Here is a 22884-nt window from a genome sequence, read left to right on the forward strand (position 1 = left end):
ACTTTGAAAAATCATTGCAGATATTATTGATTCTCATATGCAGTATGAGCTTTATGGTATAATCAGTTTACGGATTTAACTGCTCTAAGTGACAACGTATAAGACTTCCTGCACAAAGCTGTAAAGCCATGCAACACACAGGGATCACCAACAGCTTGTAAATGAAGTCAATTACTTCTAAGGGAAGAAAGTGATCTTTGCTTCATGACTTTGCCTAAGGCCTTTTATTTTTAAAGTGCCTGAAGCAGTTGATTTCTGTTGACTTGACCGCTCTTGACAATTTGAATAAGACCCTCAGGTAGTAAGTGACTGGGTCGTACATTTTCTTCTTTTCTGCTGTCTGGATATGCAGCTGCACATTGTAAGGCAGCATAGTGAAGACCTCCAAAGCAGATCAACAGAAAGAAAGATGAAAATTTCCCTTAGCTGCTTGATACAGGAACACTTCTATCTATATAACTGCAAATCTGATTTCCAACAAAGCATATTTAACATGTGTAAAGTACATGGTTTACAGAATTACTTAGTGGTAAAACTAAACATGTTCTACGATTCATTGTTCTTGCAATAAACAGTGTCAAATTGTGATCTATAAACCTAAATTTCACGTTGTTCCTTTTAGCTTTCTGAGCAAGGATGCAGCATACTATGCTGACCAGCAAGACAACTTTAGAAGGCCAACAAACATCACTATAGACACAAAAGAAAAAAAAAATTATGAAAATGGAACATCTCTAAAAAATATTAAATATGAAAGTGATAAATATGTATTTAAAAAGTACTTTATATTTTCAAAAGGTTATTGCCAGCTTTTCCTGGCGTAAACCTGTGCATATTAACACTCAACAATTCAGATGAAATTCTGCTATAGTGCCAAAGCACTTTCTTTACAAACCGCTTGCTGACCGTCTAACTGGGAAAATGCATCATCATTTTATATCTAGGTATACCGCAGTTATGGCTGCAGCTTGATTCTATAACCTTGGTATTCAAATTTTCCTCAGCCACTGCTCTTTCCAATAAAAGCGGTCTGAGTGGCTGATTAGAAAGAATTGTATACAAATGCATATAATCAAGATGCACACAAGCTACATATCTAGAATATTTAGAACAGGCCTTGAAATTTCCAATTGCCTGCTCGCCAATGGCGAGTGGAAATTATGGTGGGGTGAGCATGTCCCCATGGACATCTTGCAGAGCAGGTTCAGAATTCAGAGCCGAATCTGTCACTCGCACTGGGAGCCGTCAGACTGCTCAATAGCTGAGCTCAGTGAAAGCAAAGAAAGGAGTGTGTGCTGTGCTCTCTGCCTCCCCCTAGAGTGCAGTACCCAGCTCTGTGAGTGAACAACAAAGTACTGCAACTTTTTATAGGGCTGTGTGTGTGCGTGTGTGTTTGTGTGTGTCTGTGTATGCATGTACATGTGTGTGTGTGTGTGTGTATGTACATGTATGTGTCTACGTGTGGCTTTGTGTATGTACATGTACATCTGTGTATGTATGTACGTACATGTGTGTGTATTTCTGTGTATGTACATGTATACATGTGTCTTTATGTGTACATGTGTCTCTGTGTGTTTGTGTACATGTTTCTGTGTGTGTATGTACATGTCTATGTGTGGTAATTTTGGGTGGTAGAGTATGGGGCATTTGAGGTAGGGCTGGGCTGGATATGCTTGGTAGAGTTATGGTTTTGTGAGTGAAAGATTATGGGGGTTTATGCTTGTATGCGCTGCATGGTCTAAGTATGATGGAGTGTTTAGGGGTAGATTGGAGGCCCTGATGTAATGTGGGGGAACTCTGGGGACCCTGATGTAATGTGGGTAACATTTAACAGTGTCATTTCATGAAATAATTTACAAGGGTGTGTTTAGGGGGGAAATAGGGGTGTAGCAGGGTAGGGGTTGGGTGGGGCAACTGGTGGCGAGCAATTCTTAAGGCCTGGCTAGTAACTCAGGACTTGAAATTTTAAGCCCTGATCTAGAATACATATCTAGAATAAATACATTGTTTTGGAACAGATGGTACACTTCAAGAAATTAATATATATGAATTTATGCAAGTCTTCCATGTCACAGCTTTAAGAGTAACTCCGCTTTCATTAAGAAAAAAAAAACAAACCAAAACAATCCCTTCTGAGCGATCTATATACATGCAAATATATTACAAAATAAAACCCAAAATCTGGAAATAGAGTACCAATAAATAGCAGCTGAACACCATACCTTGATACCAGGCACCTCACAAATAGCTTTTCTTATGTAGCAACCAGAAAGGCAGGCAGACAGAATTTTCCTCTGGATCCCCAAAAGAGAGATATTGGTGGTGCTCCTATGCTGATCCCTATATAAGGTGGCTTTAACCACTCCAAACCAGTTGTATGAGACCAAAGCTCGTGGCATTAAACATGTAAATAAGATTTCTCCACAGTGTAAAATCCTCACTAACGAAATGTATTATATGGTAAAATTGCACTAATGGTAATGGACATGAGTCAGCATATACAAACATTAAAATGGAGTCTTTCCAGCATCCAAGATGGCCGCCACCCAGTCATGCAAATATATTAAACTTTGTTGCAGATTCCTACCTGTTTCTGCTCTGAAGAAAAAGATGTTTGTTCCACTTTCTAATGACGCTAATTAATTTTAATCAGCTGAGACGCTTTCATGGCTCTGATAAGAAAAGATGCAGTATCTGCATTACTTTGGAAGTGAGTAATCCTTAGGAAGTATCTCACCAAAATTACATTTCTGTTGTAATGAATGCCGAAAATCTGACTTCTACCTACCCCCGAAACACACGGGCGAAAATCAGCCATGCCGGCATTCGGCGTGTTTACACCTGCCTGGACAGCTTTTGTCAAATGGGTATGCTGGAAAGCATCCAATCAGTGCTCATAGCCAATGGCTGCAAGCGTTGACCGGTGTGTTCTGGGGGGGGGATCAGAACGCAATAGCTCAGGGAGCCCGCTGGGTTGAACAAAGAAAATCTGATAGTGTGTACCCAGCATTAGTGTGGAGTTCTCCACCCAAGCATGAAACATTTCTGGGGGCATCTTGTACACAGATTGAGTAGAGAATGCATCCAAATTGCCATATTGCATTTAATTTAACAGAAAATAACAATGCTGCAGTTTGAAAAAAAAAGGTAATTTTTAATAATGTTAAAATTTCAATATGGTTTGGGTAGCAATTGTATATATTAACTGGTTCCCGCCCGGCCAAAAGCACAAAGGCGGCTGGCAAAACACCTCGTCCCTCCGGGTGGACGCCATAAGGCATCCTTTCAGGCATGCACAGTGCGCCTGCCCGCAAGGCCATTCTGCAGTGCGATCTGTCACCAGCCGTGTACCTCGGACACGGTCGATGACAGATCTGTGTACTGGCCCCGTTGATAGTACCATGTGACCTGTTGTGACCAATCACAGCAGGTCACATGACAGTTGTATACAAGGGATGGCTTCCTTTCATGCCATCCATTGTATACAAGTGTGTCTAGCTGTGAATGGTCCCAGGGATCACATGCACAAGCTGGGCCAATCACAGCCCAGCTGTGTCATGTGATTAGCCATGGCCAAATCACAGCTAAGCACAAAAAAAAAAACCCTGAATGAATCGATGTCATTCAGGTAAATGCTTGCTTATAGCAAAGTGATTCTTTGCTATAAGCAAATTGTGAAAAAAAACAAAAAAAAAAAAAACATACTGATCACTTCCCCAAAGTAGTACAATGTTACTATGGTAACATTATACTACTTCGGTCACAGTGAAATATGAAAAAAAAAAATCTTAAAAAAAGCGAAAAAAAATTTGTAAAAAATGAAAACAAAAAATTATAAATGTTTTTTTTCGTACTGTCACCAGTGTCCCTGATCACCGCCATGCCAGTTATGTGATGACGCTGTACTGCACTGGTGACAGTATGTAAAAATAAAAGTGAAAATATTGTAATTTTTTTTGTCATTTTTCTGAAAATGAAAAAATAAAAAAAAAACTTCAAAAAACTCGCCATGCCTGTTATGAAATATGTCGGACTGTCTACTTTGCAAAAAGTGGTCATTTGGGGGATATCTGTACTGTTGACATTCTTGGATTGATCAATTTTGAGATATATACCACAGTTTGTAAGCTATATAACTTCCCTACAAAATAAATATTACATCCTAATTTGGGTTATTTTCACCAAAGACATGTAGCAGAATACATCTTGGCCTAAATTTATTAAGAACAATTATTTATTTACAAACTTTTATAACAGAAACAAAGAAAACGTGTTTTTTTTTTCAAAATGTTCAGACTTTTTTTTGTTAATTTAGCAACAAATAAAAACCCCAGTGATGATTAAATACCACGAAAAGAAAGCTCTAGTTGTGTGAAGAAAATGATAGTTTGGGTACAGTGTTGTATGACCACGCAATTGTTATTCAAAGTGTGAGAGCGCTGAAAAATGGCCTGGGCAGGAAGGGGGTAAAAGTGCCCTGTATGGAAGTGGTTAATTTTCTTTGTGGAGTTACCCCTTAAGTACGTCTTCAATCTGAAACTATTTTTGATGTTTCTATTGCTCTCCAATATTAGAAATTTTCAATTCAAGGTCAAATGTATTTATGAATGAACCAAGCTCTTTTACAATAGTCACTGCCAAGAAAACAGCAGAGTTGAACATTTTTTTTTGAACACTGCAGGTTAAGACAGCTGTGTCCTCCTTGTCCTGTGAGAGCTGATCTGGAAATATCACATATTCATGTGGCTTGTACATATGAGGCTGTAAGCGTTAGAAACAGATTTAATCTATCACTCTGACATAATCTGAAGTTTACAGAACAAAGATATGCATTGTCAAAATGTCAGTTTTACAAAGTGGCAGGCAGACAAATTGTTAAACCGATTTTCTGATGCCTTGAAAAACGCACAAAAAATAATTTAAATGAAACCATTGCTATAAAAAAAAAAAAACTTTCATGGGTGACTGCCCACTTCCCCGAATGATATTGGTATAGCCTCTTTGGCAGGTACCTACTATAAAATGGTCAATCACTGCATGTGGCAGTTGCCTTAAAGTGTATCTAATCTCAAAAATAAAAATACAATATATTGCAGCTCATTACTCCTAGTTACGGTGGCTAAATTTGTTTTAATTTCTATGCAAACATTTCAGCAAGTAGGGAAAATACGTGTTCATCTTGACAGCAACGGTTTCCTTGTCACTTTCTGTGAGCTTAAAAGAAAGCACAGAGTACCATATCTTTATTGTGTAAACTACTAGTCCCATCAACCCACCATGTAAAGAATAAGAACAAAGACAGTCCAGTCTGTGTGACAACCATGGCTGCCCCCATACAATGGAGAATGCATTTAGAGGGGAAGTTCTCCATGCTGACCAATGAGAAGCGCATCTGAGGCTTATTCTAGTTAAGTATCCTAGAAGAAAGAAGCAATTCTCATTGGTCAGCACAGTCACATAGTCATGCTGATCAATGAATGCTTGCCATTGTGAACATTATGATAAATACTCACTACGGGGCTTTGTATTGCAGTTGTATTGGACTGCTACATAGGGAGCGTGGTGCATCACTGTCGCTATGTGCAGCGGGGGTGGCCAGAATATTTAGAGTTAGTTCATCTTTTCCTTTTTTCGTGAAAAGGTGAATTTACCCTTTAAGGACTGGTAAGTTACAATATCTTAAAGCTGAATGTCAGTCTTGCACAACTGCACAGGCTTCTTTCCTGTATTGAAATTGCTTCTTCTTGTTTCACTGCACACTAAGCTCATCATAGTGTGCACGTGTAGCAAGATTAAGGCAGTCTCAATCCTGGCTAGCGGATATGCAGTATCGTGTCTGCCCTTTCCTTCTCTGCCTTAATGTCCCTGGCATGCCTCCTTTAATTCATTGGCTTTCAGCTATAAATTGTGGGGGCTCATCGCCACATGTGGGGAGTACTGAAGCAGGGTGCTGTGATGTTTTTAAGAAGCACCCTGCCACCCCTCTCACCAGCCATGATTTAGCTGCATTGCACAGAAAAGCACAGAGACCTAGTGATGACAACACTGGGTCTAAAATAAGGTACGTAAAAGAATATGGAAAAGTCATTCAAATATTTCATTAGCATGCTGATGAGAGAAAGGAGGAACCAGGGAAGGCAAAATATGGGCTTTAATTTTTTTTCTTTAATTTATATGCTTTAGGCCAACCAAACGTAATTGGTAATTCAGTTTTAAGTGTCACTGTAAAGTAAGCATTTTTTCTAGAGCAAGCATTTGACAAAATATTGAACCAAGCTCATGCTGTAGATTCAGTTTCTGACAAATGTACATACAGTATATTTGCAAATGTATGACTAAAATCTGTTTTTGAGCAAATTGTTAGATTGTTATCTGTTTTAGTTTTTTGCGGGCAGGTTGGTAAGTGCTGGGAAATAGTTTGTTTTGTTTGTTCTATGCAAAGGCTTTTCACTTGTACCTTACTCTAACTAGTTATAAATTGGAGCAGGGGCCATTTCTGTTAAGCCTGTATGTTTGTGTGCAGATAAAGGGTGGGCAAATGTCACCTCATCAGCACATAAAGAGATGTTTTAGACCTGTCAGCTTCAGAATTAGCAGCGGGCTGTGGTCAGTCCATACTGGAGTCTGCTGCAACACTTATCTTAAAGATTATAGGGAATATAACGCTAATCAAATCCAAAATATTAGTTGTAGGGAGAAGAAACAAATTCCTTCTAATAGTATGTCTAATGAGCTATGTACCTATGCAAAACAGTAAGTACTGGTTCCACAGAACCACAAAAAAACAAAACCTTTTATAGAGCTTGTTGTAGCAGCCATGAGGTGTGTGGACTGGTGATCAGGCCAATGTTGGAAACCCTAACCCAACCCAGCTGAACCATATAATCTATGGCTACTTCAGGAGGCCAGAAACTCACCTCCTAGCAGGTGAGGCAAGGTCTCAAAAGGTGATTGGCTAAAGGGGACAAGTTCATCCCACATCTTTCCTCTACAAATTAGAAGAAAACAAATAAAAGAAGTCTGAATACACTCCCCCTGAAGAATAGGATGTTCATTTTTCAAAGAAACAGGATAAAACAATACAGCTTAAAACACAGTGAAATAAATAAGTGCCTTCTGTGTACTAAGCTAAGAAGTCATACTCCTAAAAGAACTGGTTCACTAGGTTACCAGTGTTTGTATGCTTGGTATAGGTTTGTTGTTGCTGTTGTATGAAATTGCATCCTGTGCCTGTGGACTGCATGTAGATTATTAACTGTGTGTAAGCTAACAGATGTGCCAGACGTGGATCTGCGTATGTGTGCGTGTGTATTGTTGCCTAGCAGTCCAGTCAGCTGAGAAACTGCAAGTAGCAACAAGTGACCCTAAGTCATGTGTGGGTGTGTCTAGCAGTGGTTAAAGTGAGAACACAGGATAGTAGAGCTCACAGGATAGCTTGAGGAATCTCAGACATGTGAGGCAATCACGCTTTTGCACAGCCTATATAGTGTGCCAGACTGTATGCAAGATTTGAATCAGCCTGTGTGTCCAACCTGCTAGATTTTGGGTTAGTCCGTCTACTGGCAGCCAGCAGGAATACAAAATGTGATAACTATCAGTTGGTTTTAACTTCCCTTGACATCTGGTGGAAGTGCATGTTCTACAGTTGTTACCAGTGTCTGGATTGGGCAATTTTGGGGTCTTGGCACGCTGGTTGATCTCCAAGGACATTAACAAATGGCTATACCTCGCACAGCAATCAGCATCCCTTGCCCTTGTCCATTTTTTTTTTCTTTGCATGTGCATAGAGAGATGGATTGCCTTGCATACAGTGCACTAAAGTTATTGTTGAATGTGTACAAATACACAGTTGTTAGCAATAACAAGGCAACCATTTTCAACATAAAAGATAAGAAAAAATATGGGCCATAATCAACTCTCCAGATCAATGTGTGAATTAGAGGACAGCTGCCAAACAAGAATAGTCTCCAACAGCCAGAAATCATATTCCATTTTTATGATGCTTCATCACTTACACAGCTCACGGAAAGGTATAGAGCATGAAAGCAAATGACGTGCCAAGGTCAACATAAGGTTGCTCTACAAGTCAAGTTTTTTACCTGCTGTGTGTCTGATACACCTTTGCTTGATTCATGCTGTGTTAGGGTGATGACTGCCTTCTGCAATTTTAGTATAATGTTTTTAACGAAACTGGAAGCTAAATGTCCATTTTCCATATCCTGTCTGTAACTGCACTAGTACAAAATTCACATCTCTTGTGCTAAGCCAACTGTGAGCACAGTGAACGAGATCTTTGAAAATGATCTAGCTTCTGCCACAACACTCTTAAAATGGTCATAAACATGTAAAAAAAACAAAACAGATTCCTCCATCCACAAAAATAATTGCTTCTGTCGAGCAGGGTTGGCCAAACACAGATTGAAGTTCAGACTGTCCATACCAAACTAAATGAATTTCATTCCATCTATGGCCAGCTTTACGCTCTGGGATGCTGTCACTTTCTTAATGGCAAACACGACTTTCTCCAAGTCTGCAGTCATTAAACAGTGTATTTCATTATTCATAAACCAAATTATTCCCAAACAAACTTGGGGAGACAGAAGTACTTAGTATGCATACATTACAAACACTATATGGTTATCATCAATATATACACAAAACCGTATTGTATGGTATTCTGTAATATATGCTTGTTACCTGCATGGATAATCCGGAATGGTGTGTTATATTTAAGTCTATATCATTAGTTATAAGAATTGAAATAAGTTTATCTTTTAAATGTATTATACATATTGATGTATGGATTCATGAAAGACAGAAGTTGTCAAACAAATCTGATTTCTTTTTATGAGGGCGTGAGCAAAACCTTGGACAGAGGGGTGGCGGTGGACGTGGTATACTTGGATTTTGCAAAAGAGTTTGACACAGTTCCTCACACACGGCTAATGTGTAAGGTAAAGTCTACAGGCTTGGAAAAATCAGTATGTAAATGATAGAAAACTGGCTAAAAGATCGTATTCAGAGAGTAGTGGTTAATGACTCATACTCTGAATGGTCTGGGGTCATCAGTGGTGTACCCCAGGGTTCAGTGTTGGGACCCTTATTTTTTAATATAGTTAAAAAAGATATAGGGTCTGGGATTAAGAATCCCATTTCAGTCTTTGCAGATGACACCAAGCTGTGAAGTGGAATAACATCCTACCAGGATGTCTCCAACTTACAAGCCAACCTCAATGCTCTGTTTAATTGGGCAATTATGTGGCAAATGAGATTTAATGTTGATAAATGTAAGGTTATGCACTTGGGGGCTAAGAATATGCATGCATCATACATACTGGGGGGTGGTACAACTGGGGGAATCAATGGTGGAGAAGGATCTGGGAGTTCTGGTAGATCACAAGCTTAATAATGGCATGCTGTGGCTTATAAAATGAGCAAAATCCTCTCTTGTATTAAAAGAGGTATAGACTCCAGAGAGTGATATCATATTACCCCTGTACAAATCATTAGTAAGACCTCATCTAGAATATGCAGTTCAGTTTGGGGCACCAATTCACAAAAAGAACATTGGGGAACTGGAGAAAGTACAGAGAAGGGCAACCAAACTGATAGGCATGGAGGAGCTCAGCTATGAGGAAAGATTAGAGGAACTGAATTTATTCTCTCTTGAGAAGAGGAGATTAAGGGGGGATATGATCAACATGTATAAATACATCAGTGGTTCATATAGTGAACTCGGTGTAGAGCTATTCACCCTGAGATCATCATAGGGGACAAGGGGGCACTCTTTACATCTGGAGGAAAAAAATGTAATCTCCAAACACGGAAAGGTTTCTTCACAGTGAGAGCTGTGAAAATGTGGAATAGACTCCCTCAAGAGTTGGTTCTGGCCAGCTCAGTGTATTGCTTCAAAAAAGGCCTCGATTATTTCTTAGATACACAGAATATAACTGGATACTAACATTTATAGGTAAAGTTGATCCAAGGAATAACCCATTGACTCTTGGGGGATCCGGAAGGAATTTTTTTCCCAGCAGGTGCAAATTGGATCGTGCTTTGCTGGGTTTTTTTTGCCTTCCTCTGGATCAACTCTGGGTATAGGATTATACCTTAAACTGGATGGACTTTTGTCTTTTTTTCAGCCGGAATAACTATAACTATGTAAACTAAACATTTTGAAAATGTAATTGAAATAGTGCCAAGCTATGAGAATTAAAGTGGTTGTAAAGGCTCAAGGTTTTTTACCTTCCTGCATTAAAGATGTGTGCAGCAGTGCCCCCTCAGTACTTACCTGAGGCTCATTGCGATCCAGCAATGTTAACAACACCCTTAGCTGTCCCGGGTCTCTGCCTTCTCATTGGCTGAGACAGCAAGCAAGAGCCATTGGCTCCTGTTGCGGTCAGTCACAGCCAGTAGTCAGCCAATCAGGAGAGAGAGGGGTCAAGCTGTTGCTCCGTCTGTGAATGGACACACGGAGCAGTGGGTGCCCCATAGCAAGCTGCTTGCTGTGGGGGCACCCGACAGGAGCGATGGGCCCGGAGAGCCAGCGGGGGACCCAAGAAGAGAAGGATCCGGGTTGCTCTGTGCAAAACCACTACACAGAGCAGGCAAGTATAACATGTTTGCTTTTCCCCCCACCCCCCATAAAAAATGAAGCTTCAAGAGCTTAGAATCGCTTCAAGGAAAATGTTATAGCCAGCAATGGTAAGACATACTAAGGCTGATTTACTAAAAGATCTAAAACTTTTTTTTTTTTAAATAAAAATTGTAAAAGGCACTTTAGTTGTCCAATCATGTAAAGATTAAAGTAACTAAGAGGTATTTTTTTGTTTCAAAATGACTGGATAACTGAAGTAAATGTTCACACATTTTATTGTGTGAAGCTTCTAAAATCATGTAATAAATTAGCTTTTAGTGTATCTGGATACAACATTTGTGATTAAAAACTAAAACAATATTAACAGCAGGAACTACGGTATATACCTAGTTATTAATTATATACAAATATACAGCACATACATTCCACATTTACTAATAAAGTAGACAGCTCATTTCCGTTACAAGCGAATGCAGGCATATCCTGTTATATTTATAACCAGACAAGCCACACCCACTTCCTATTTTAAAAAAAAAAAAGTAAACAAAGCCATACAAAGAAGACCACTAATAAAAACCTGCCTTCAGATCCCTCTCAGCTGGGGAGCATGCCAAAAGGAAGAAAAACAAGGGAACATGCAACAGGCCCAAAATGTTTCATCCAATTTAAAGCTGCAGTGCCACAGCTCCATGCTAATAGGTACGAAGCACTTTAAGGTACAAAGCACTTTTTTAATGCACACCTTTAGACATTTTGTGTGTGTGCTGGGGGGGGGGGGGTAGTAGTATTTGGTAATGCATTCGTAGCCCTGCTAAGAATCCATTTAAAGAGCGTGGACTCTGCCAAGACAGTAAAACGAACAATAAGGAAGTGGTCGTTTCCAACTTCGTTTTTAAAAGGTGCAAGCTTCACGACTATCATTTTGAACCAGCCTAGTTAATCACTGATCTTTTATAAACAAGCAGCCAGAAAATTTTAAAAACTCCCATCCTGGAAAAAAGTAATCGATTTAGCAGGAAGAATAGGCTGCTAATCTAGGTGCTAAGATTTTATAAACGGTCAACAACGATAACTCTCACATTTCCATCAAGGCAGAAATTACTTAGGGCTGGTTTTCACCAAGTCAGTTGTGTCAGTTTTTATGCACATGTTTGGTCTGAACAGGCACATAGAAAACAGTTATTTCTATGTGTTTGTTCTGACCAAACATGTGCAGTGGTGTTCAGAAATTCACAGCTTAACCTGGTTGATCCACATTTTGTGACCATAATGTTCTGCACTGCGGTGTGAAAACTTAACCCCCCCCCCCCCAATCACACTCAGCAGGCAGTATCTTCTGACCCTCTCTCATGAATGGGGCTGCACCACACCGTGCTGTGGGTTTTTAGTAATTAAAAGAGGCAATATAACGCCTTCTCACTGTCTGTCAAATGCTCTCCGAAGAGCAATCCATTATGATCACTCTTCAGGGGGCTGGCCCTAGAGTAAGCTAGGACAGCACAGTGGCTAAGTGGTTAGCACTTCCGCCTGGCAGTACTAGGGTCGCTGGTTCAAATCCCAACCATGGCACAAACCTGCATGGAGTTTGCATGTTCTCCCTGTGCGGGTTACCTCTGGGTACTCCGGTTTCCTCTCACACTCCAAATACATGCTAATAAGGTAATTGGATCCTGTCTAAATTGGCCTCAGTATGTGTATGTATAAATGTAAGTTAGGGACCTTAGATTGTACACCCCTTGAGGGTTAGGGACGGATGTGAATGTACAATATATATGTAAAGCGCTGTGTAAATTGACAACGCTACATAAGTACCGAAAATAAATAAATAAGTTAGCTACTACACAGGTATGGGTGCTCAAGCAGCTTAGTAAAAACACTGAAACTATGCTAAGATACATAAATTCTTATAGTACAGAAGCAGCTTTTTATAAACAGATAAATATATTAAGGCCCCATGCACACTGGGTAAAAAAAAACAAAAAAAGTACAATGTTTAGGCATGATTAGGAGTCTTTAGTATTTTTTTCCCTCAGAAAAATCCAATCAAAAATGCAAACCAGAAGGGTTTTTTTTTTTTTTTTTGCCTGCCTCTAAATGCTGAGCTTAAAATATGCCTCTAAATGTCCTGATGTGCATGGACACATAGGATAACACTGAGCTGCTTCTATAGGCAAAACAACAAACTCTTGTTGGTGTATTTTTTAAGCCAGTGTCATGGTGTCTTAAAGCAAACAAAAATGAAATGTAAAGCAGCATAGAAATACATAAGAAAACTTCAATCACAACATATTTTTACATCAGAACAGGACAGTTATGGTAGCTCAACTGTTAATTTTAAATGTAATTAATAATGGTATGAGATCACCCTTCACATTTAATGTAATCCGGTAAAGTGATCTGAACAGTCTAAATGTAGAACAGTCTAACAGTGAAAAAAATGCCAGAGTATAAACTCACGCTTTCCCTCCCACGTATGTATTTTGTTGGCAGGCACACAATATGCCCAAACGTTTGAGCTTCTACTCTAGCTGCGTTTCTTCTAGACAGAAAATCATATGCTTCAACTTAAGAGTAAACAGAAAGCTGAAAGGCGTTCAACTGCTAATCACCCTTCAACATGAGAAGAGGATAAAGATACAGAACGCTGAATGCAGATCACAAAGACAAAAATGAAAGAGCTCTGGTCATTTCCAGCATTTCTACTTCCCAACCTACCAATACGTCACTACAGAAAAAAACTGACATACCGCACTTCAGAATTACCTTCATACTGACTTTTTCCTGATTTGCTTTGAATTTGTAGAAATACTAACATTTCTTGTTTAACATTTAGATTAAGGCCTGGTTCACACCTATGCATTTTGCAGAAACACACTACAGTCCATTTACCATGGTTTCCTATGGGACACGTTCACGTCTATGCGTTTTCAGCTGCTACATTTTTGGTAAGGGTCAGGGATTATTTTTCCTGCAGTCATAGTGACTGCTGATAAAGTCAACCGCAACAGCCTATGATAAAAGGAAAATTACCTATATGGTATAAACATTCCTCTATGATCAATTTGTCAATAAACCTTCATCCTAGATTGTAAGCTCTGACGAGCAGGGCCCTCTATTTCCTCTTGTATCAAATTGTATTGTAACTGTAATGTCTACATTCATTTTTTTAAAGTGCTGCACAAACTGTTGGCACTATATAAACCCTGTGGAATAATAATAATAAAGGAAAGAAAGAAGGATGGTGCAATAAAGAAAAAGAAAAAAAGAGCATGAGTGAAAGAGAACAGAACTTGCTAAAAAGTTACAATTGGCCTCAAAGCCCAATTGTAACACAGAGGGTGGCAGCCCCGACTGTTAGGCCTCATGCACACTGTGTTTGTCCAGCTCTTCAGAACACCTAGTCCTGGCAGGAAAAGCAGCACAAAGTGTATTACAAACGCATTTAGGTGCTTCAAGCGTTTGTTCCATTGGCCAATATGAGTTTATTCTGGTCACTGAAATGAATGAATGCTCAAGCACTAAACGTGCCTAGCACTTAGATGCATCAGGCATTTTTCTGCCACAACACTCCTCTTCTGAAAGAAAGCTAATTTTTTTTTTGTTGCTCTAAACACCTATGTGTAATATGGACACACAGGTGAAGATAGAGGGGCGTTTAGAGGCAGAAAACAAAAGGTTAAATGTTCTTAAAAGCTGTGTTGACGTCTAATGTGCATGAGGCCTAATTAGGTGGAGACTCCTTGCACAGACAGAATGGGTAATAAGGGCTAGCACATTAATAATGGGAGATTTTTTAAACTCACTGGCATAATGGCATTGCTGGAACAGTAAAAGGTGGCAATATATAGACCTATAGCAAGACAGTTTTATGGTACATTTTATAGAAACCTCAACTAGAAATGGTGCTCAGCTGGACCTGGTCATTTTAAACCATGCAGAGTTTATTACTAATTTTCACATATAAGAACGTTTTGGCTATTAGTGACAATACTAATGATTTAATCTATTCCTGTAAGTTAATTTACAATAGCTTTCACTTTGTTCACACTGTAAAGATATTTGGAGGAGGTTCTGCCAATCACAGGCTGTGTCACTCCCCTGAAGCCTTTGCTATGGTGTGTATCTGTTGGGATTAAAAGGGAGGTGACAACCAGTTTCTTTGCAATTTACAGAACGCTCTAGAGGATAAGCACACAATGTAATATAGCACGTATTGACAGTTTATAATTTGGGTTTAATGACACTTTAAGGGACATATGTATCCAACTTACAAGAAGACCTTAATGCACTTTTAATTGGGCAACTATGAGAAACAAAGTTAGGCATGTGGGGACTTAAAACGATTCTAAAAGGTTAATGTTTTTTCTTGTAAAATAACAAACATGTCCATACTTACCTGCTGTGTGCTGTGGTTTTACATAGAAACGCCAGGATCCTCTTCTTCTCGGGTCCCCCGCAGGCTCTCCTGGCTCCTCCTGTCTGTCAGGTGCCCCCACAGCAAGCAGGTTGCCATGGGGGCACCCGCTGCTCCGTGTCTCCATTCACACACAGAGTTGTGGCTTGGCCCCGCCCCCTCTCTCTCTCATTGGCTGACTTGCTGTGATTGATAGCAGCGGGAGCCAATGGCTCCCACTTGCTGTCTCAGCCAATAAGGAGGCAGAGACCCATAATAGCCGAGGCTGTAATGCACATCGCTGGATCGCGATGGGGCTCAGGTAAGTATCAAGGAGGCTGGGGGAGCTGCTGCATGCAAAAAGTTTTTTTTAACTTCATGCATAGAATGCATGAAGGTAAAAAAAAGCATTCAGCCTTTACAATCACTTTAATGTATGCATCATACATTCTAGGAGGAGAACAAGCGGGGGAGACAATGATAGAGACAAAACTGGTGTTCTGAACAGATCATAGTCTTAATAATAGCATGCAATGCCAAGCTGCAATTTCTAAAGCTAGCAAAATACTTTCTTGTATTAAAGTATAATAAAAGGCAAAACTTTTTATTTTTTTTAGTTTTGGATAAGAGTGGAGAATGATTAGAACACCTGTCAGTGTTTATTGCTGTCGGTGCCCCAGTTAAGGAGATTCACCCTATGTGTCCCGTTTACTATGATCATTGAAAAAGAAAATCCCAAATTTTGGACTGTCCCCAGAAAAGTAAGAGGGGAAATCTTCCAATGGGGACACTAGTTCTCTGGTCATGTGGGGGTCCCCAAGGAATTTCCTACCTTTTTTTTCATTGATTGAACTAGACAAACTTGTATCTTTTGTTCAACATGACTCTTCCATTTGGTTATACCGAGTCTTGAGCTACAGCCTGCCATTAAGGGAAATAATTAGAGTGGAAACTGTCAGAATGGGGTGTGAATAGTTGCAGCTTGAGAAAAGAGCTTTTATTTGCAAAAACACAAGCTGACAAAAGCACAAGCCAGCTACCAGCTTTACTCAGACAAGTGTAGTAAACTATGGTGTGTTGTCAGTTTGTGTCTTGTAAATGAAGGCAACCTTTTCGAGCTGTAATCATTCAAAAAGACAAGCTGGCATTTTCCACTCCCTGTGCTTGAATAGAGAAAGAGACAGCAGCTACAGAATGGAGAAAGATTGGAGCTAAGTGCTTTGGCTGGAACACCCATATTTAAGTGCCATGCACACTGGGCGTTTTAATAATGCTGGTAGTGTTAGCTGTAAGTTTTTCAGCATTTTTTAGCGTTTTTGCATTAGCGTTTAGCAGCAGTTTTTAGCGGGTTTTTTTGACCAAATAATTTGTTTATTCTTTTTGTTCAAAAAAAACGTCCAAAGCCTCAAGTTTGCTGTGTTTTACCACGCTTTTTTCAGCGTTAGAACATTTTTACAGCTAAAAGAACTCCTCTAGAAACCTCAGTGACTGTAAGGAGCGGTTTTTGGCAGGGGAGTTTTTTGGCTGGAAAAAAACCCCAGAACTATGTGGCACACATAGGATAACATGCTGGGGAGTTTACTGGCTGTAAAAAAAACCCGCCAAAAGCAAAAAACAGCAGCTGTAAAAACGTACAGAGTGCATGAGAACTTAAGAGTGGAGATACCGCTAGAAATGACAGAAAAGAAAGATGTAATTTTTTTTTTAACATCTACTGCTCAGGTTTTAATTAGGAAGAGGGGAATTGAATACTTTTTTTCTCCTGGTGATAATTGTTCTTTATGTTGCCAGCACATACACTCTCTGCACCCCCAGCCCCAAAACATATTCAATTTTTACTTTACTTCTCTAAAAGAAAAACTTTCAGGGATAAGCACTCTCGCATTCTACAATGAATGGTGAAAGGATGCCTGCTCAGGAACCTAGTACTTAAAGCAGCGCTAACGGCTCTGGATAGGGTAAGGTAGTGTTATAATTCCAGTATTTTTTTTTTATGACATCTGTGTCCCGTTGGGGACATTTTCTTTCACTTCCTGTCCTATAATCAATACAAGAAATAAAAAGAAATCCCTCCAAAGTGTGAGAAACCCCTTGTTGTCACCAGGACTAGTGTCCCCAATGAAATATATCCCCTCTATTTCTGTTCTGGTAACAACCTAAAATTTGTGATTTTCTTTCACTCTCTGATATTAATAAAAAAAGACAAATAAAGAGGGTAAATCTCTCTCAATTAGAGAAATTACAGTAATGACATCCTGGCAGATGTTCCAATTCTTCTCCACTCTATGAAAAACAAGAAAAACAAACAAAAAAAAATTAAATATACTTTAACTGTAGTAGGTGAAGGTATGTGTGTATATGCATGTACCTACTTTGTAACCTGCACATTATTTGTACAACATTATTCAATTTGCAGAGATTGGCTTTGTGCCATCATAGAGCACTGATTAAACTATTTATGGAATATAAAAAACTAAAATGAAGTTTCAATTATAATGAAAATATGAAGCCAAGCTCTGCAAATAGTTAACTAAATTTTTGCAGAGGCACTGAAAGTGCTATGCCATTATACTTGATAGTTTTGTAGCCTAAATCTCTTCAAAGACGACTTTCAGCCTCACAAAGAAGCAGCTCAATCTCGTTGTGTTGATACATTAATCTGTAGGAGTGTGAGCTCTAATTTCACATTTCTGCTATCGGAGAAATACCACAGTGTCATGTCTATATTGCTGGGATAGAAAAAGAAATTGCCTTTCTCTCTCACACACTGGAAAAGAAAAGCTGAAAAGAAAAAACAATTTAGCAGATGTCACCGTCTTCGGCTTACGGACAAAGTATAGTATTAGAAGCTGTGAGATTGAATATATGTCTCAATAAAAATGTGTGTCATTTGAAACGTCTAAATACTTTATCCATAAGGGTGGATAATGTTTTACTCCTACTTGTTATTACTGTTTTAAAGTTAGATGTCTGAAAAACACCTCTTTAAAGCAAACATGAATACATTCATAGCAGAAATTTCCAAAGCAATAGATTTAAAGTACCAATAGTGTTAGCTTAACAATTAGATGCTACAAGATACTGATATCATAAAAGTTTTGTCATCCCCAGCACTGGCATAGAGGCATTACCTTCCAATAGGGACATATGTTACAGTACCAACTGTCGAACATAATTTTTTGTCAATCAAGTCTGTTTTGATTTGTCCCATGACAGAGCCAAGGGAAGGACTTCTCACTATGAACTGGTGAGGTCTGCAAGACTGAAACCATGGATTTGCACAGGTATGCACTAAGTTATTGTGTGAGGATATGTACTGGGGGAAATTTCGACAGCTATTGTTTTGTTACTCACAGTAAAAACTAAATTTTTCTTTTTGGGCTTAGTTACACTTAAACGGTATAGGATATTACGAATTACCTTCACCTTGGCAAATAAAACCTCAGGAAAGAGAAATAATTCTAACTTTACAGAACAAAGTAACTATTTGTTCGGCTAAAACTCCAAGAAGGCCTTCATTTCACTTAACATATGTCAGACTAAAGTCGACCATTAATGATCCAATTCAAATCATGATTTTAGCATTGGAGGTGCCCCTTCATACACAACTTTCTGGAAAACCTCTTTGTAACCTGAAGGATGCTTACAGAAGGTTTACAAGTATCCACATTGCATTGAATTTACAGAAAATTACAGCGCTGCAGATTGAAAAGGAAAGAATATTTAAGAACATTAAATTACAATATGGCCTGTAAAGCAATGGTATACCTTATATACAGTTAGGTCCATATATATTTGAAAACAGGCACAATTTTCATACTTTTGGCCACCAGAATAAATTAAAACAAAATCCAAATGAATTTGAAGTGCAGACTTTCAGCTTTAATTTAAAGGGGTTGAACATAAATATCAAGTACAAATTTTAGGAACTGCAACCATTTTTGTACACAGTCCCTCCATTTTCAGGGGTTCAAATGTAATTGGACAAGTGAATATACAGTAATTTTCGGTTTACAAATGAAAATCCACTGAAAATAATGCCTCGGTTTACAAATTTTGTATGAATTGTTTTCGCAATACAAAGTATATGTCAGTGCTGATTTTTAAATGCAATTGCTGGCTCTTTTTTTTTTTTCTTCACTATAGCTCACAGAATTAGCTGTCACTTTCCCCAAAGTTAACGGAAATGTTGTTTCTTTTAAGAAACTAAAAAGAAACATTGTTTGCCCCCCTCCCCCCCTTTTCTGACCTGCCAGGCTGCATGCTCTGAAAAGGGTCTGGTATGGATTTTGGGGAGGACCCCCACGCCATTTTGTTTTAAATTTTGGCATGGGAGTGCCCCTCAAAATCCATACCAGACACGAAGGGCTTGGTATGGATGGGAAGGGGGACCCCACACAGTTTAATTATTTTTTTTAATTGCCGGCAATTCTTTTTACATTCAGCTGTCAGTGGGGAACCCCGCTGACAGCTGAAATATTAACACATGGTTGTCACTACTAAAATGGAGCATGACTTGATAAAATAACTAATGCGGTATTTATTAGTGTTTACTTTTTTCTGATCTCCGGAACAGATTAATTGGTTTTCAATGCATTCCTATGGGAAACGGTGTTTCGGTTTAAGAATTTTTCGCTATAAGAAAATTCCTGCAGAACAAATTAAATTCTTAAACCGAGGTATTACTGTAATCATAAATAAAATGTTCATTTTTAATATTTTGTTGAGAATCCATTACTGGCAATGATTGCCTGAAGTCTGGAACCCATTGACATTACCAAAGACTGGGTTTCCTGATGCTTTGCCAGTATTAACTGCAGCTGTCTTCAGTTCTTTGATTGTGGGTCTTTCTGCCTTTAGTTTTGCCTGCAGCAAGTGAAATGCATGCTCAATTGGGTTGAGATTAGGTGATTGACTCCACTATTGCAGAATATTCCACTTCCTTCAAAAGCTCCTGGGTTTCTTTTGCAGTGTGTTTTGGATCATTGTCCATCTGTACTGTGAAGCGCCGTCCAATCAACTTTGCTGCATTTGGCTGAATCTGGGCTGACAGTATATCACTAAACACTGCAGAATTCATCCGGCTGCTTCTGTCACATCATCAATAAACACCAATGACCCAGTGCCACTGAAAGCCATGCATGCCCATGCCATCACACTGCCTCCACCATGTTTTACAGATTGTGTGCTTTGGATCATGAGCTGTGCCAAGTCTTTTCCACACTTTTTTCTTCCCGTAATTCTGGTACAGATTAATCTTAGTTTCATCCGTCCAAAGAATGCTTTTCCAGAACTGGTCTGGCTTTTTTAGATGTTTTTTGGCAAAATCTAATCTGGCTTTTCTATTCTTCAGACTTATGAATGGTAGTGAACCCTTTGTATTTGCTCTCCTGAAGTCTTCTCTTGATTGTAGACTTTGACAATGATACGGCCACCTCCTGGAGAGTGTCCTTCACATGTCTGGATGTTGTGAATGGGTTTTTCTTTACCATAAAGAGGATCCTTCAATCATCCACCACTGTGGTCTTCCGGGGGCGTCCATGCCTTTTTATGTTGCTGAGCTCACCAGTGCGTTCTTCTTTCCTCAGAATGTACCAAAATATTGATTTGGCCACTCCTAATGTTGCTGCTATCTCTCTGATGGATTTGTTTTGTGAAGCCTTACAGTGGTCTGTTTCACTTGCATGCACAGCTCCTTTGACGCATGATCTAAGTTCACAGCAATAGAGTCCAAATGCAAATACCATACTCAGAATCAACTCCAGACCTTTTACCTGCTTAATTGATGAATAAATGAAGGCGTAGCTCACACCTGGCCATAAAACCACTTTTGATTCAATTGTCCAATTACTTGAAAAAGGGGGGATGGCTACTCTTAAGAGCTGTAATTCCTAAACCCTTCCTCCAATTTGGATGTACATACCCTCAAATTAAACTTGAGAGTGTGCACTTTCAGCCCATATACATTATATATCTATAGCTTGAATATGTTTTGGTAAATACCTTAAAAAACCTTATGTATTTTAATATAGATTTTTTTTATTTGCTATGTTTTTCCACATAACAGTGGAGCTACCCTTTAAAGTGTCTGTAAACTCTTGCACATACCCAGTGCAGTGGCTAGCTTCAGGTGATACACACATGAAACAAATAGGCCTGCAAAAGTTGAACCTCCTTATCTGCTGGTCTCTCTTCTCTACAGCAGTTTAAATTCCAGAATTTAAATAGCGTGTCAGAGCTTCAAGAGGCAAGGGGTGAGGATCTGACATCACATACTGCACAGTTCAGAGAGGAGATCTCCATGTAGCCTCAGAGCTAATTGGAGGGAAAGGACAAAGCCTCTCCACAAATGAACACATGCACAGTTGATGTTATCAATTACAGGCTGTGTGCACTCCTATCTCTTGGAGTGAAGAAGTGACTCATGCAGAGTGCAGAGGAACTAGACAGCAGAGAGGAAGGACACTGCTTTAGATAGAAGCAAGTATATACTATAGGTATAGAAACAAGTGCTTTGTTCATTTTACATGTCAGAGGTTTACAACCACTTTAAAAAGGCACTTGTGATGTCACCCTGGCTCGCACTGCAATATGCATGATGGCATGTGTGTTGACATGTGCTGATATTCTGTGATGAGGTAAGTTAGCATATTCACTGCTATGATTTTTTACTTGTGTTGCGATTTTCTTTTTTTTTTCCCCCCCCTAAGAGAGATTTCTGTTGGCAATGGGATTAAGAGTGATAAATAGTTCCAGTCACTAAAAAAAAATGTTTAGCCTGCACCAACAGTGTTAAGGGACTCAAATGAGAGCAAGGTTTTTTCTTTATCTAGGCAAACAAATTAATAAAATAAAGGCATATATTTCTACTGTAAAGCAGCAGGTATAATATAGTCCAATGAAAAACCAGATAGTATTATAACCCAGCTGTAATAACAAAAATGCTTAAACACTGCTATTTTACCTATTCATAACTGAACACAAATAAAAAAGCAGTAATTCCAACTGGGAGAGGGGAGGAGTACAAAAGTCTTAAGAACCCCGGTTAAATCATAGTGCCAAATGTACAGTTTTAGAAGACAGAACTGCTTACATAAACATTACACAGAATTGGTTGATAGGCCTAGGGCCCATGAGACATTTTACACCACACTGTAGGAAAAATATCACCTGAAGCTCCTGTTAGCTGATATATATCCACTGAGCCTGAACATGCTGCTTTAAAAATGTAGCATTACTTTAACGGCTTGCTTTAGGCCCATTGGAATTTCTACACTATCCTTCACATTGCTGTTTAAAGGGTCTTTGGTTTGCAAAATGCTGCAGGAGAGTACATGCTCACATAGACAGATACTGAATTGACAATCAATAAAACCTGACTTGAAAGTTTCTGTGTAGTAGCTAAACACACAAAATGACCTTTGCATTTCAGTAGAGCAGGAAGATTACATTTGGCTTTATTTTTTAGTGGAATCAACAAAAGAAATGTGGAAAGAACAAAATGATGTGGACCAGATTACACCGGACATAAGGATGGCTCTGTACAAGTATACAATATAAACTAACAGGTCACTATTAATAAAATATACTCTAGAAAACTTTCTGTATATTGACCAATAGCTACATTAGTATGTTATCTGTATGAAGTAGTTGTATTACAATGCATTACACATTTGGGGCAAATATGTGGGTAGATTTAAAATCCCCATTAATCATTGCATGCATCCGGAGAAAGTATGTACCAGCAATTTTCTGGGTTTTTTTTAAGCCCAGTGTGCGTGGACCCTTTTACATAGCATGAGAATTGGATGGGAACATTTTTCTCAAGTTGTTATCCAGTATTCTAAAACGTAAATGACTACTTGCACTACTGCTAAATTTCCTCCAGGAACAC

At 38.9% G+C, this 22884-nt stretch overlaps 1 protein-coding gene across 9 annotated transcripts in view; it reads right to left on the bottom strand.

Moving 5' to 3' along the window:
• The window catches only part of QKI (QKI, KH domain containing RNA binding), a 273632-nt gene that overhangs the window by 61866 nt on the left and 188882 nt on the right, over positions 1-22884 (bottom strand). The window lies entirely within an intron of this gene.

Source organism: Staurois parvus, unplaced genomic scaffold (assembly GCF_062004578.1).
Source record: "Staurois parvus isolate SC_StPar_1 unplaced genomic scaffold, SC_StPar_1.0 ptg000059l, whole genome shotgun sequence".
Lineage (NCBI taxonomy): Eukaryota > Metazoa > Chordata > Amphibia > Anura > Ranidae > Staurois > Staurois parvus.